The sequence below is a fragment of the Rhinolophus ferrumequinum genome, chromosome 8, assembly GCF_004115265.2.
Source record: "Rhinolophus ferrumequinum isolate MPI-CBG mRhiFer1 chromosome 8, mRhiFer1_v1.p, whole genome shotgun sequence".
Lineage (NCBI taxonomy): Eukaryota > Metazoa > Chordata > Mammalia > Chiroptera > Rhinolophidae > Rhinolophus > Rhinolophus ferrumequinum.
The window spans coordinates 54,378,546-54,393,579 of NC_046291.1; the positions used below are offsets into that span (position 1 = coordinate 54,378,546).

Sequence of the window (15,034 nt, forward strand, 5' to 3'; positions counted from 1 at the left end):
TATTCGATATTTTATTAAAAATTCAAGTTTTTATATCTATTTCTCTTACTAGAATATAAATTCCATGATATGACAGACCTTTGCAGTTTTGATCACCTCTTAATTTCTAGTGCCTCAGTGTTTGGCTATAGCAGAAAATCAGTCTTTAATAAATGAATGAATATATTACGTTGGTGCAAAAGCAATTATGGTTTTTGCAATTATTTTTAACCTTTTAACCTGCAATTACTTTTGCACCAACCTAATACATACATGAAAGGACAGGCATGTGTGAGAATTCTTTTCTGCAATATTGCAAAAACAACAAAAAGGTAACACCCAAAATGTCCCACAATGAGAGAAAAGCTGAATAAATTATTGTATATACATACTATTTAATATTATACAGCAGTTTAAAAAGTCTTTACAGACATTATCCAAAGAAAACCTATTTAACTGAAAAGGAAAAAAAAGCAAAATTGCACATAAGTATTTTTTTATACCCTAAAATAATACTCTGTATCTAAATAAAGGAATGGGTCTTAAGAGATATATACCATAACTCCTACAGTACTTTGCAGAGACCAGGAGGAAGGATGGAAGTCAATGAGGGTCTTTAGCTTTAACTATAAGGTTTGAATTTTTGCAACGACAATATAGTCATGTATTAGTTTCCCAATTTAAATTAATAAAATTTAAAATATTACCTGCATAGTAAAATAAAATAGAAAATACATGAAAATATTAAGAGCCTACCTCTAAGTAAAAGGATAGGTGGTTTTTATTTTAGTTTTTTTATTTCCCATGTTTTCTACAACAAATATAGACCTGTAAAACAAACTCTTCAAAGGAGTTCTCAAGTCTAGAAGATCTTAGGAAATTTTTTTTTTTATAAAACTCTATCCCCCAAAATGGAAACTATGAAAAATACATATGAATATTTACCTAAACTCTGGATATTTAAATAAATTTTCAGGTTCACAATAATGAAATAAATAATGGAGATAAACAAATTTGACCTCATGAAAAAATTTATATCTATCAATGGACAATTAGAAAGTAAAAAATTGGGGTAAATCTTTTCAACAAACATGATGTATTAACTTTCTTTCTGTAAAACAGTGCTTAAGAATGGGGGCACTAGGATAATTCTAAACTGACCAGGACTGTCCTAATTTCTGCAGAAAATTAAGCATCCTTGTTCCTAACTGTTAAATATCACTCCAAGTGATGATCAAAGAAAACTCTGTCCCTTTGTTTCCACCTTTGAGAACCACTATCATACGGTCCATGTACCTACCAAACAACTAAAAGCAGAAAGCCCACCTAAAGGAACATAAACATACAATACACAGAAAGTAAAATTAAAAATACGAACAGTGTAAACAATTCTGGTAAGCAACTTGGCATTAGACTAAGACTTTGAATATATTCATATTCATTCTAACCTTTAATACTTTAGTAATTTAGTCTCTTAGAATCTCTAGAAAGGCAACCATTTTAAATGAAATGTTCCTTGGGTTTTTTTTTTAATAATAGAGAATAATGAGAAACAACGTAATGTCCAACACAACAATTAAGTAAATTAGAAACGTTCATATGATGGACTATTATACTGCCTATGAAAACACAACTTTTAAATACAACATGGAAAAAAATATTAAATGCAAGAGATACCAACATTATATGTTATAAGTAGATAATAAATCCTTTTAAACTATTAAGTATAAAAAATTCATATATACTGTCACTATAGTACATTTTATAATAGTAAAATAAAAAACAAACCGGTTGGTACAGTAATAGAAATTGGTTAAATAAATGATACCTTCATAAAACGGATGGTATTCATCTGTGCCATTGGAAATCATATTCTTACATGTTAAAATTATAGAGATAATATTTTTCACCTATGGATTTGACAAAAATAAAAAATACTGACCTAATACATTGCTGCTGCTAGTAAAGGAGTAAATCGATATAGTCCTTTGCCAATCTGACATCATAAAGTATTATGAATGCATTAAATACTCTTTGACTCAAGAGCCCCATTTCTAGGAATTTATTTTATGTATATCCTACACATTTGCAAAATAAGGTTATTCAAGGAACCATCATTTGTAGTAGCTAAAAGGCTGTAAACCTAAATGTCCAAATAGTAGGGATAGGTTACATAAATCCTATCACATCTGCATAAAAAACAAAGAAGCAGCTGTCCACGTACTGCTATCTGCAAGACATTTTGTGAAGTGTGAAAAAAAGGACAAGGTACAGATATGTGTATAGACTACTTTCTTTGTAGATATATTTTTTTAAGTAAACAAATAATACAGAGGCATTGTCTAATAAAGAGTCATCTGGTAGGGGAGGAAATGGGTAGCTGGGGAAAACTGGGTAAGAAGATTTTTTACTGTATAACCTATACCTCATCAATTTTATAGCACATGAATATTATTAAAAGTTATAAATAAAACTGAAAAAGAAAAATTATCAAAGACTCCCCATGAATGAGAGAATACTCATATTAGGTGGAAAAAGCCAATTAGTAAGCAGTAGTGTCTGTAAAATTCCAATTTTACACATATCAGATGCACATTAAAAAAAGATAGGAAACCAAACTACTACGTTGAAGAGATAACTACACCATGTTCACTGCAGCATTATCTACAATAGCCAAGAGATGGAGAAACCTAAGTGTCCATCAACATATGAACGAATAAAGAAAATGTGATTGAGATACATAATGGAATACTATTCAGCCATAAAAAGGAAATCCTGCCATTGGAGACAACACCAATGGATCTTGAGGACATTAAGCTAAGTGAAATTGTCAGACAAAGAAAAATACTGTATGATCTCACTTAAATGTGGTATCTAAAAAAGGTAAATAAAAAATACATGCATACACAATGAAATATTATTCAGCAATAAAAAAAGGAAATCTAATCACTTGTGACAACATGGATGAACCTTGGAAACATCATACTAAGTGAAATAAATCAGACAAATACAATACTTAAGATCCACTTATATGTAGAATCTTAAAAAACAAAAACCTCAAATTCACAAAGTGCTAGGATGTAATGTACAGCATGGTAATTATAGTTAATACTGTACCATATATTTTAAAGTTTCTAAGTAAGATAGATCTTAAAAGTTCTTATCACAAGAAAAAAGTTATAACTATGGGAGGTGATAGATGTTAACTAGACTTACTATAGTGATCATTTCACAATATATATGTCAAAGCATGTGGTAGACCTGAAACTAATATAATGATATATGTCAATTATATCTCAAAAAAATAAGAGGCAAGAAGAAATAGGATTTTCCAATATATTAACATTGATTATACTTGGGCCATGGGTTTAAGGATAATTTTTATGTATTTCTGTTTTCCAAATTTTTTCAACAGTTGAAGCAGTACCTACTGTTATAATCAAGAAAAAATATTTTTAAAAATACTAACAAAATGAGATAATATCTTGCCTATCAAAATAAGCAAAGATCTTTTAAAAGAATAATTCCCAATACAGCACTCCTATGGAAACAATATGTGAAACTCTTAAGTTTTTATACCTTAAATTGGTTTATACCTTAAATCAGTAAAATTCAACTACTTGGAATCTGTAAGTAGTAAGGAACTACCCTTAGAACTTAGAAAGCCTTCATGTATAAAGTTGGCCGTATCACTGTTCCTTTTATTAACATATTATCAGATGCAATATATTCGATATGAAAAATGGTTTAATTATGTTCTCTGGTTGAATAAAATATCATAGTTTTTAAACCAATGCTTACAAAGATTAATAATTTGGAAATTGCTCATAATTTGTTAAAAATAATCAAGATATAAAACAGCATATGCAATATCATTATAATCTCATAAACCACCCCTAACCCTCAAATTCAAAGACTTACAAAAAGAAAAAAAAAGATTGTAAAGAAATAATCATTACTGCGTTTGGTTGTAAAACTGGCAGAGGGATTTTGTCTGACTGTACATTTTTCTACTTTAATAAAGATACTAATTGCTATTATAAAGAAAACATTCGTAATAAAAAGGAAAATATATATATAACTTTCTAAGATTATAATGTACATGTCGTTATTATACTTAGGTTACATATACCACATAAGGATACTTTTCATAGAAATAGATTAAGATTCGTTTTCCTGAAATGACAAATATGTCTTAATTCAAGAAAGATTAAAGATAGCAAATTATCATTAACAGCCCTACACAAATCTCTTAATATGTAAATGATCTATTATTGACAGCTAATGAAGAACAATGGTGACACAAGGTGGCTCAACACTATGTCTCTAATGTTACTGAAGTCAGATTTCATCTAATCAGAAAAAGGACATAATGTTTCCTCTATAATTATGATTTCCTGGTATTACTCAAATAGTATCTAAAATCAACCACAAAACAAACATCTGGTCAATTTTTCATTTTTTTTCCAAGAAAAAGAACTGCAGAGAAATACCAAAAATATAGCTCAGGGGGAAAAAAAAATCAAGCCTTTGCAATTTTCAGTAAAATAAGTCATGTATTTCCCAAGAATCGTACATAATGAAAGCTTTCATTGTAGTCGTCTACATGGGTGATCTGTTTGCTACAAATTTGTTTAATCCAAATGAGTTGCAGCTATTTCTATAAAATCCAGATATAAATTTTTCTTGAAAATATTAATCACCATTTATTACAATGTGTCCTGTTCCCATACAGAAATCAGCATAGTCTGCCCCCATTACATGAGGTGTATATGTTCCAGTTTGACCTAGTTTCCATTATTGCCTATTAGCTGTTACTATTTATCTACTTGACCTCATGCACTCACCTTCCCTGCTCCACCCCTTCAGAAATTTGAGTATGTGATAATACTTAATTTCACCTTCTTTATTCATAATGAAAATATTTTAAATAAAGTTAATAAGCTCATTGAAAAGTTAGATTACACAAAGTGCATAAAATCCTGATACTTCGCTATAACTTTTAGTATTTTAATGTATATTCTTCTACTTTTTTCTAGCAGACAAAATCACAATGTTTTAAATGTTTAGCAACAATATCATATTTTTGTATGTCAATAATAGCTGTTATAAATTTTTAAATACTAAATGCTAAGATGTATAAAGTTCTGCAACAAATATATTCCATAAAAAATATCAGAAGTAACAAATTCATATTTGAAAAGTTTACTCTGACAGGTTCATACATAAAATAATTTCCATATTCACCCTAAAGTAACAAGGACGAGGGCAACAAGAATATAGGGAACTAATTAAAATATATAGTAAAAGACAAGGTATTTGTAATTAGGAAAGAAATAATGCAATGATTTTATTACATTCAAAGAATTATTTGGAAGCTTCACACAGTACGAAGGAGTCAGCGTAGTCTTGAATCTTGAAAAAGCAGGTAATAAACCCTTTTAAACTTTTAACATGATTAGCAGGTCTTTACCCTTTCCCATTCCCTTGGCTAATTTCTGTGTGTCCTTCAAGATTCAACCTAGCCAGGGTACACTTTGGGAGTTCAGCCCTTACTCTGAAACTTAAATACTCTTCCTTTGTTGAATCTTATTTTCTTTATCATAAACTAGTCTTTAAACTCCTTAAATTCAGAATCTTTGTATCTTCAACACCAAGCAGTCAGTGCCTGGCCCAGGACTACATTATCAAATAGAAAGAATGCTTATTGAGGCATGTGCAGAACTAGACTCTGCTATTAAAACTTAGTGCCTTTCCTCCTACAAGTACTATGTATCTGTAGTCAGTAAATTCTCCCAGAGCCTACCAGTAACCATCCTCTCAGACTGTTTCATAACTGAAACAGCCTTTTTCCTAGATCTGCCTACTGAGTTCTATTAACAAAGTGTTTCTTTCCTTCTTTCCTTTTCTCTCTTTCTTCCTCCCTCTCTCTTTTTAAAAACAGAATCCGCTGTAAGAGGGAGCATATTCAGTTCAGGACCAAGAAACAAAGATGAGAAGTTGTTATCCGCTTAAGTTTAATAAAATGGGTGATAATTCTCATACAAGAGTTCCACCTCTAAGTGCAATCATATTAAGTTAAACTAATTAAAATTATAGCAGATCTTGAAGATTACTTTCAAAGAAAGCAATACAATATTCAAACCAACCTTTTTACCCTACTCCTAATGTAGTTCACAGAGAACAAATGAGAAATAAAAATGGATTGCTTCACAAATAATTAAATAAATTTATGAATGCCAGATTGCTAATGAGCTAAGCACAAAAAAGTTAACATTCTGAGGCGTCAGGAAAGACAACTATCCTCTTTCATATAGTGTCCCTTCCCTTAGTCTCTGCCAGTTAGTCACAAACCACCACTGGTAGAAACCTGATAAACAATATATAGGCACTTCCTGAATTCTTAAATCCTTTAGAAAACTTAAAGAGAAAAGCTGTAATGTTGCCAAGTTCAGTGTAAATAATATGCTATAATAATAGATAACAGAGATTATATGCTTTCACATACAATCTAAGACAGAAATATAGTGCAACTGTGTTAGTACTGAACTAAAAAAAAGAATATATTAAGTGGGAAATCCCTGCTAATATTATTATTGTACCTGTAATTATCTCAATTCTTATGATAAATTAATTCCACTGTCTCCAGAGCTATACTTCCACTATGTTAGCAATGTTACTCAACCCAGTTAATTCCTGCAAAAAGAACTACAGACTTCTGAAATTTAAAGGAAACTTAGAGATAATCTAGTCCAATTTTCTGATTTTATAGATTGAAAACAAGAGAACTAGTGAGTTGAAGTGAATGGATCAAGGTTACAAGGGGAAAAAAGCAAGTGTTTTCTTATACTCTACAGCTTTATTATAGAAACGAGCTTATACAGAAATATTCCAGGTAATGGCTAATTTTCCACCATATGACCATAATGCAATGATTTAGTTATGAGTAAACATTAGCTGAGATTTTACATTATTAACAGTGTCTTAATATATAAACGGGCTTCATTCATTTTAAAAATCAATGAGTTAAATCATTCATGTTTTAAAAAGAACATTTTAATATCAAAAATTGATGCCTATATTTATAAGTATAATGCAATTAAATTTCAGGTTGGTGATTATTTTAAGCCACCACTCAAACTAAAACAAAGTGCTAAAGATTTCCTCTTTGGCACTAAAAGTACAAAGTCCCAGTTACAATCATTTTCTCTGAGTACTTATAATACTGCATGTAGTAAATGTCCAGATGCAAGATTTGCCCTATAGAAATAAAATAACGCAGAATTCTTACAGAGACAGTATATGCATCAACCCACGGCAAAATCATTGACACTTAAATGAAAACTGAAGCTTGTTGCTAATATTAAAGCCAAAAAAAGGGTGTAATACCACAATGTAGCAGAGATTTGCAACAAACTTTTCAAATCACTTCAATTGTCTATGATTCCCAAGACACCTTAATACATTAGGATACTAAAAGTAGATAACACATTATAATTCTGTTGAAATAACCTGTTAGTATAGTAAGGAAAAAAAACACCAATCAACATGTATTTCTTAAAAGAGCAACACTGAAAGAATTGCAGATGGTGTGCTAACAACTATTATAACTAGTTCATCCTATTATGAATGGCTACCAATTTCCCTCTGCATAAAGAATGAATGCTGCCTGTCAGAAAATCTAATCTAAAATATGCAAAAGTACAAAGACCTTACATACAGGCTACCGATAATGCAAGACCACAATAAGAAGCACCAAAAACTACAGACCTTTAATAAGTCACAATAAATGTAATGTATGCCTTTCACTTCATTCATAGCTTTGAGTTGTTACTGAAAGCCAATTTTACACAAAATTTTAACAAACCTGAATATTTATTTTTGAAGCCCATAGCTGACGGTCTGAAATCAAAATATTTCATATATGAAGAAACTGAGGTTCAGAAAGATGGCTGAGCCAGAAACAACCCCAAATTTTCTAACCTAGGAAGTGTGGAAACTTGTACACTCCTGACAGCAGGGGAAGGCGACCCTGCCAATAGCTTGCAACAACAAAAGACCATAAAAAGCAAACATAATTTTTTAAAAAAGGCACAGGATCCTACTAGAAGACAAGACCCATTAGGATCTTAGGGCACCAATACTCCTGAATCATAAAACATTAAACAACGTAAAATGAATTCTAAAGACTGAAGTATGTAATTTGTTACAAAAATAATCCCATCGCAAATGGCTAAAAGGGGGGATGCTGAAACGGGTAAATTTTCCGGTAGGTAACAAATTATCAGTGAGAAAAGTGGGTATTCTACGTATCTGTGCTTTTCTGGATTTTATGGCACAATTTTAAAAATGTCACACACCCCCTCCCCATCATCCTTCCGAATCTGTAAATTACTGGCCATTCTTTGCCAAAGGGGGACACATACAGACACACACACACATATTTTTCCCCACTCTGCTTTTAGCTACTGAATGTTGACGTACCTCCAAATTTCCAAACCATTGAATTGTTCCTTGGATGTACTTGTTACCACTACTGCAAAAACTTGATCCTGCACAGAAAGTACTGTTGTGAGAAATTAAAATCAATGCACAAAATGATGCTTTTGTAACATTTCCAAAACGACTGGGAGTTCTTCATTCCCGCAGACCTCAACCTAGCTCCTTAAAAGTCTAAAGATGAGCCAAATTCGCACAACTACCCCCAAAGCATAAGAAGCTCCGACACCATCACCTTCCTCCTAAACTAATTCCCTCCTCCTAAAAGGCCTGCGTTGCTCAAAGCTCCTCGGAAACGTGGGAGAACGTGGAGACAGCTCTGGGATGAGGGAAAAGAGCATGGATTTGAGTTTTAGAAGAATGCTTAACTAAGTGGCCTGTGCCACTGACCTATGCACAAAAAACGCTGTCTAAAAGGAAAAGGTCGCAGTAGGAGGAAAGCCTGTCTTCAGTCTAATCTTGACCCGTGATTCAGGCTCGTCGCCTGCCACTCTCCAACCCTAACCTGACAGGACGTCATGTTACGCCTCCCCCTTCCCCACCAATCCTCCCACCTTCACCACTTTAGTGTTTAGTCTTACAATTTTGAAGCATCAAAAATCACCCTGGCTCTCTAGAGTTCAGGCCGCCGTCGCTGCCGCCATATTACAGCTTGTGCGGCAAAATGCGTCAGGAAGGGAGGCGTGCGCCCGAATCGAGAGGGCGGGGGCTGGCAGGAGGAGGAACGTTTCCCAGACCTGAAGGCGCGGCTGGAAGCCTTCTCCAGCGGCAAAGCCAGCGCCACGGTCCTTGGGGGTCCCCTCTGGAATCAAGCAGCCCGATACCGCGAGGGGAAGACGGTTATCTCGGCAGGGCCTACCGTGCCGGCTCCGCCCCTCTTCTCGGGCCCTTCCCGCTCTCCTACCCCGGGTCTGCTGCGAAGGACGCCACCGAAACAACACGGGCCTCACGCCACCTACCTGTACCAGTACCGTCTCCTCTTCCTAGGGTCCCGTCCTTCAAAGCGCTTCAAATCTACCGCCGCCAGAAAAGGCGCTAAAGCCCACTAACCGCCTCCCTCCCCCACAACCCAGTCCCAGCGTGGAGGGAAAGCGTCGCTGCGGAAGTACGTCACGGATTGGTTGACGGTATCTCCTGGTGTTCCCTTGGTTGTGTGACCTCGGCCCGCCCTGGAGATCTAGGATTTTGGTGCGTGTTAAATACCTAGTTCATAGGTAGCTAAATGCTTTATAAAGTGTGAGTTGATTGGGAACGTTTGTAACCCTCAGAATGCCACGTCGTTTGTGAAATGAAGTGCTTCATTTAGTAAACATTTATTGATCGTCTGCCAGAGTATTGGGAAGGAAGCCCTACTTGCAAGGAGCTTCTAGTTCCGTTTCCACTTAACGCTGTGACACGAGTTTTAAAAAACAGAAATGACCAAAGTGCAATTGAGGAAAGAATGAAATTACAAAGGTAACTGATGCTCGTTTTTTATATTCTCACAACCAACCCATGATATAGGTTATCGTTTCACAGATAAAGAAATTGAGGCCCAGAGAGGGCAAGTGCCACCTTCTCAAAGACGCTGTTTCTAAGTATCAAAGCAAGTCTATGACTCCAAATCCAGCGCTCTCTAGGGAAAATAGGACATACATTGTTATTATTTTAAAAAGTAAGAGTCTCTAGATTATGTTAGAAATAAATGCCCACTGCTATTTGGGGGAGGAGGAATCAGAAATCCTTGTGGGAATGTGGGTAAGTTTTAAAGGAACTAGATAAGGAAATTTATAATCTGAGTTCTATATTATTGTATAAAAAGAACTTAAGTTATGATCACTTAAAATGTTCACTCATTTACGTGAGGTGAATTAATTATCAACAGCAGTTAGGCATGTGCTACATGTAAGGGTCTTGACCAATTTTACATAGCTGGAGAACTGAGGAAAATTCCTCAAGCCGTTATCTTTATTGCAGGGCAACAACAGGATACCCATCTTTAGACAGTTAAGTGGTTGTATGATTTACACTTTACAGTAAGGAGGGCAATTGTGCAATATCTTAATAAATCTGGTTTATATTAAGCACTATGTTAAAATAGATTTTTTTTTTGACCACTGGTTTGATTTTTGATTCAGCTACCATGGGAATATATTTTTATATACCTATGATACACATATTAGTTTCTTAGGTTCGTACTTACTGGTAGAGGGAATGTGTAGGTGATATTGCTCTTAACATTGGTGTACTCTTCCTCTTTTTCACCAATTCAGTCAGAGACATTTTTGAAGATACATTACAGATCATCATAATGCCATAATTAACATTTTGAGATGTAGAAAGATAATATTACTAATCTTGTTCTATGATATACCATCTTCCAAGAGAAAGACATACGAAGTGACTGAAGAATTATTTAATATTAAGTAAAATATTAATAAGTACTATGGGGGCTAAAAAAAATAAAACTTCCCACCTTCTAAGTTCTTCTAGCTGGGTGAATAATAAAATTAACAGAGACAGATTAATAGGAGAAAATCAAGGTTTTAATACATGTGCATGGAGAATTCACATAGGCAAAAAATTCCAGCAAAGCAGATTTAAAAGAGCCTGTATGATCAATTGCTATTGTTGTATTTATACAAATAATCGAGCCAAAATCATTGAAACTAGACTTGTGCAGTAAATAAATTAGTCTTAATTTGGCTATCTTTGCGAAAAATGAGGGTGATTTTAGAGAGAAAAATTGTGTTTCAATAGAAACTATAATACATAGTTGTGGATATTAATTAGATTCTAGTTTAGTTGTCTTTTTTAAAAAAATATTTGGCTACATCCTCTAATCTAATGTTTCATTTTTCTCCCATCGTTTGACTTGGAATTATTGAGAACTAAAACTGTTTTTTCTAAGCCTTGCAATTACAAACTACAGCTAGACAACATGATACACACTTCAGAGAAATCGCCACAACAGCTTATGTTTCAGCAATCTCAGTGACTGATGTAAGCCACACAGAGATTTTACCTGAGTACCTGATGACATTATCAGAGACATTCAAACTACAGACCAGGAGAATCTATTAGATTGTTCCTGGCTGCCCACATTATCAACCAACTGAAGGGAACCAAAGTTTTGTCCCTAAAACTGCCTTTTTAGGATATTGATTTTTAAGCTGGTTATTAAGAAACAAAAGACTCAGAAAGAACCTTTGACCCTCTCCCCCTTCCTGCCCAAGAGATTCATATAGAAAAACCTGCTTTAGGAAGCAAATCTTAGGATGGCTTTAGCCTAAATAGCATAATTTGAATTAAATACGAGATCTGACAATTAAGTTCATGAACTTGTTTCATCGATGTTGCTAATCATTTTTGATATCTGAGGGATTATTTATAATGAATTTGTACCAAGTGGACAAACACTTTAATCAAGTTTACTATTTGGAAGTGTTGAAAAAGCTGCGTGAAAAAGTTAGACGACCTGAACTTTTCGCCAATTTATGACTCTTGAGTCACAACAATGCAGCAGCTCCCATAGTACTGTCTGTGAGAGAGTTTTCAGCCAGTAAACAAATAACTGTATTGGAACACCCTCTCTACTCATCTGATATCACCCCCATTGACTTCTTTATTTACCCAAAGATAAAGGAAATATTGAAGACATTTTGATGACATTCAGGATATCAAGGGTCATACGACGATAGCTCTGATGGCCATTCCAGAAAGAGTCCCAAAATTGCTTTGAAGGGTGGACTAGGCGCTGGCGTTGGTGCATAGCTTCCCAAGGGGAGTACTTCCAAGGTGACTGTAGTGATATTCAGCAATGAGGTATGTAGCACTTTTTCTAGGATGAGTTCGTGAACTTAATTGTCCTACCTCTTATGTTAAATAGGGCTTCAGGCAGAGGCCTATTAGCTAGATATCCCCCGTTTCTGAGTTGCCCAGCAACAATGTTTGTTGCCATGTATGTTCTGCTCTTCCGCAACTACCTGTAAGTCGCCCATCCTCACTTCTGAAATCTAGGATCCTTGTTCCTCTCCTTTTCTCCTTTGTTTAAAATGTCATATATATCCTGTGTTGCCTCACTGTCTTTGGAATTTTCATGCTTATGTGAATTCCCCATATACATGTATTAAAATTTGATTTTCTCCTGTTAATCTGTCTATGTCAATTTGATTATTAGCCCAGCTAGAAGACCTTAGAAGCTGGGAGGAAAAGCATTAATTTTTTTAGCCCCACAGTACTTATTAGATATAATGCATATTATAAATGGTCAGATTTTAGGAGATTCTTGAAAGAAGTTTTGAAGCAGCATTACAAATGGCAATTCAAGGACCGGTGGCTGGTGCTGGCCATGACAAAGTTTTCACTGCTCTTAGGAAGAATTGTTTTCTTAAATTGAGCTTGTCACTTTTTCTTAGTGTTAAAATATCCTTTTATGAAATGTGGTTAGTTGTGGTTATAGAATGTGGTTAGTTGTTTTCTTTCTCTAGATGTCCTTACTTGGACAAATGAAAAATTGACATGCTTTGTTGGGTCCCAAATATGTTGAAATTTTACTGGTGTGTGAAATCTGAAACTTTTCCAGATTGCTTTGACATGGATTTATTGTTCCAAGAAGAAACCTGTTGCAAGTAAAAGGAAGTATTGTCTCTATGAATACTGCAACTTAAAGAACAAAGGATTTATTTCTCTCATAATAGACCTGAGGTGAGTGGGCCAAGTCAGAGAGCACAGCTCTTCTCCATATGTTCATTCAGGAACTTGAGTTCCTTCCATCATGTTATTCCAACCTACTCCAGAGCCTTGACATTGCATAATTAGAATGTGTTGCCTTGGGTTTTGGCTGGCAGAAACAGGAAGAAGAGGTAATGTCTTAAAGTCTAAACCAGGAAGTAGCACATGCCACTTTGCTCTAATTCCATCAATGAAAACACAGCCAAACTCAATTATAAAGTGCTGGGAAATGTAATGTTGGCATATGTCCGGAAAGAAGAGGAAAAGGTACTTTGGTGGAAAATTAACAGTCTGGGCCACATATCCCATTAAAAGATAATTGTTTGCGTACTTAGTTTGTGTGACGATTCTACACTGTGAGCAGACGCAAGATTTGCTCTGATGTTGCTAGTGTTTTGAAATATGGTTAGTTTCCAGCACTCTTAGATGAACTGTTACTTAAGGTCACTTTGAATAGCAGATGTAAAGACCAAAAAAGTTAGATTTACAATCATCAAAACGGGTTTTCAAGGGGTGACTTCAGTTAGCATATGTATACATAGGAAGATATTTAATATGAGAAATTGGCTCATGTGATTATGAAGGCTGAGAAGTCTCACACTCTGCTGTCTGCAATCTGGAGACCCAGAAAAACTGGTGGTGTAATTTCAGTCCAAGTTTGAGAACCAGGGGAGCTGATGGTGAAAATCCCAGTCCAAGGGCAAGAGAAGACCAGTGTCCTAGCTCAGTCAGGCAGGTAGAAGGCCAAAGGGACCAATTCCTCCTTCATGTGCCTTTTTGTTCTATTCAGATGCTCCATGGATTGGATGATGCCCATTTACATCGGGAGGGCAATGTACTTTACTCAATCTACCAATTCAAATGTTAATCTCATCCAGAAACACCCTCACAAACACACCTAAAAATAATGTTTAATCTGGGTAGTCCTTGGCCCAATCAAGTTGACCTATAAAATTAACTGTCACAATGGGTATTGCATAATTTATTTTAGATGGATATTTGTGTTGAGTTTTAGCTATTACAAAGAAAGCTTCTATGTACATTCTTGTATCTTGGAGCACATATATTTTGCATGTATGTTGGAAATACACCCAGGAATGGAATTGCTAGATGTTAGGGTATGGATAAGGTCAGCTTTGGTAGATACTGCCAAAGACTTTTCTGAAGTGCTTGTATAATACTATTATTGTGTATGCCTCTTGATTCCAGTATTGGTGAGAGCTCTCATTTACAAATAATAGAAACCCAGTTTGAACTAGCTTAGGTAACATTGGGAATGTATTGGTTCACGAAACAAAACTGTGTGGTTTTATTTGGACAGTGTGGTAGTTTTAAAATATGGCCATACATTCTTTAATGTGACTTTCTCCTACTGAATAAGGCAGAGTGACAGTATGTGATTTTGGAGACCATGTCATAAAAGGCACTTTGATTTCCTTCTTGCTGTGTTTCTTGGATCATTCACTGTAGGCTGCTGTTTCATGAAGACACTCAAGCAGACTATGGAGAGGTCCAGTGGCAAGAAACAGGCTTCCTGGCAAAAGCCAGAGAGGAACTGAGACCCGTTGCCAACAGCCATATGAATGAGTTATTTGGAAGCAATCCTCTAGCCCCAGTCAAGCCTTCAGATGAGTGCAGGCCTTGTTAACAGCTGACTTCAATCACATGAGAAACTAAGCCAGAACCACTCAGCTAAGCAATTTCAGAATTTTTCTCCCACAGAAACCGTGGAATAATAAATGTTTTAAGTCACTAAGTTTTGGGATGATTTAGTACACAGCAATGGATAACTAATACAGAGAAGAAAGAATCTGGGTTAGAAGAAAGAATACAGAGAAGAAAG

At 34.9% G+C, this 15,034-nt stretch overlaps 2 protein-coding genes across 16 annotated transcripts in view; one reads left to right on the forward strand and one right to left on the reverse strand.

Annotated features, from left to right (window-relative positions):
• PPIG (peptidylprolyl isomerase G) overlaps window positions 1–9,575 on the reverse strand; it is a 47,925-nt gene extending 38,350 nt beyond the window's left edge. For 6 of the 13 annotated variants that reach the window (XM_033111536.1, XM_033111535.1, XM_033111528.1 and 3 more), the window contains exons 1-2: window positions 9,438–9,575; window positions 8,464–8,531 (exon numbers count right to left, since the gene is read on the reverse strand). The gene's annotated coding sequence lies outside the window, so the exon portion shown is untranslated. Of the gene's footprint in view, window positions 1–8,463; window positions 8,546–9,059; window positions 9,196–9,437 lie in introns of those variants that run through there. The other 7 variants (XM_033111537.1, XM_033111533.1, XM_033111527.1 and 4 more) reach the window with 3 other exon arrangements.
• Window positions 9,547–15,034, forward strand: part of FASTKD1 (FAST kinase domains 1) — a 38,609-nt gene continuing 33,121 nt past the window's right edge. The window contains exons 1-3 of one of the 3 annotated variants that reach the window (XM_033111521.1): window positions 9,606–9,666; window positions 9,773–9,933; window positions 13,043–13,164. The gene's annotated coding sequence lies outside the window, so the exon portion shown is untranslated. Of the gene's footprint in view, window positions 9,934–13,042; window positions 13,165–15,034 lie in introns of all 3 variants that reach the window. The other 2 variants (XM_033111522.1, XM_033111525.1) reach the window with 2 other exon arrangements.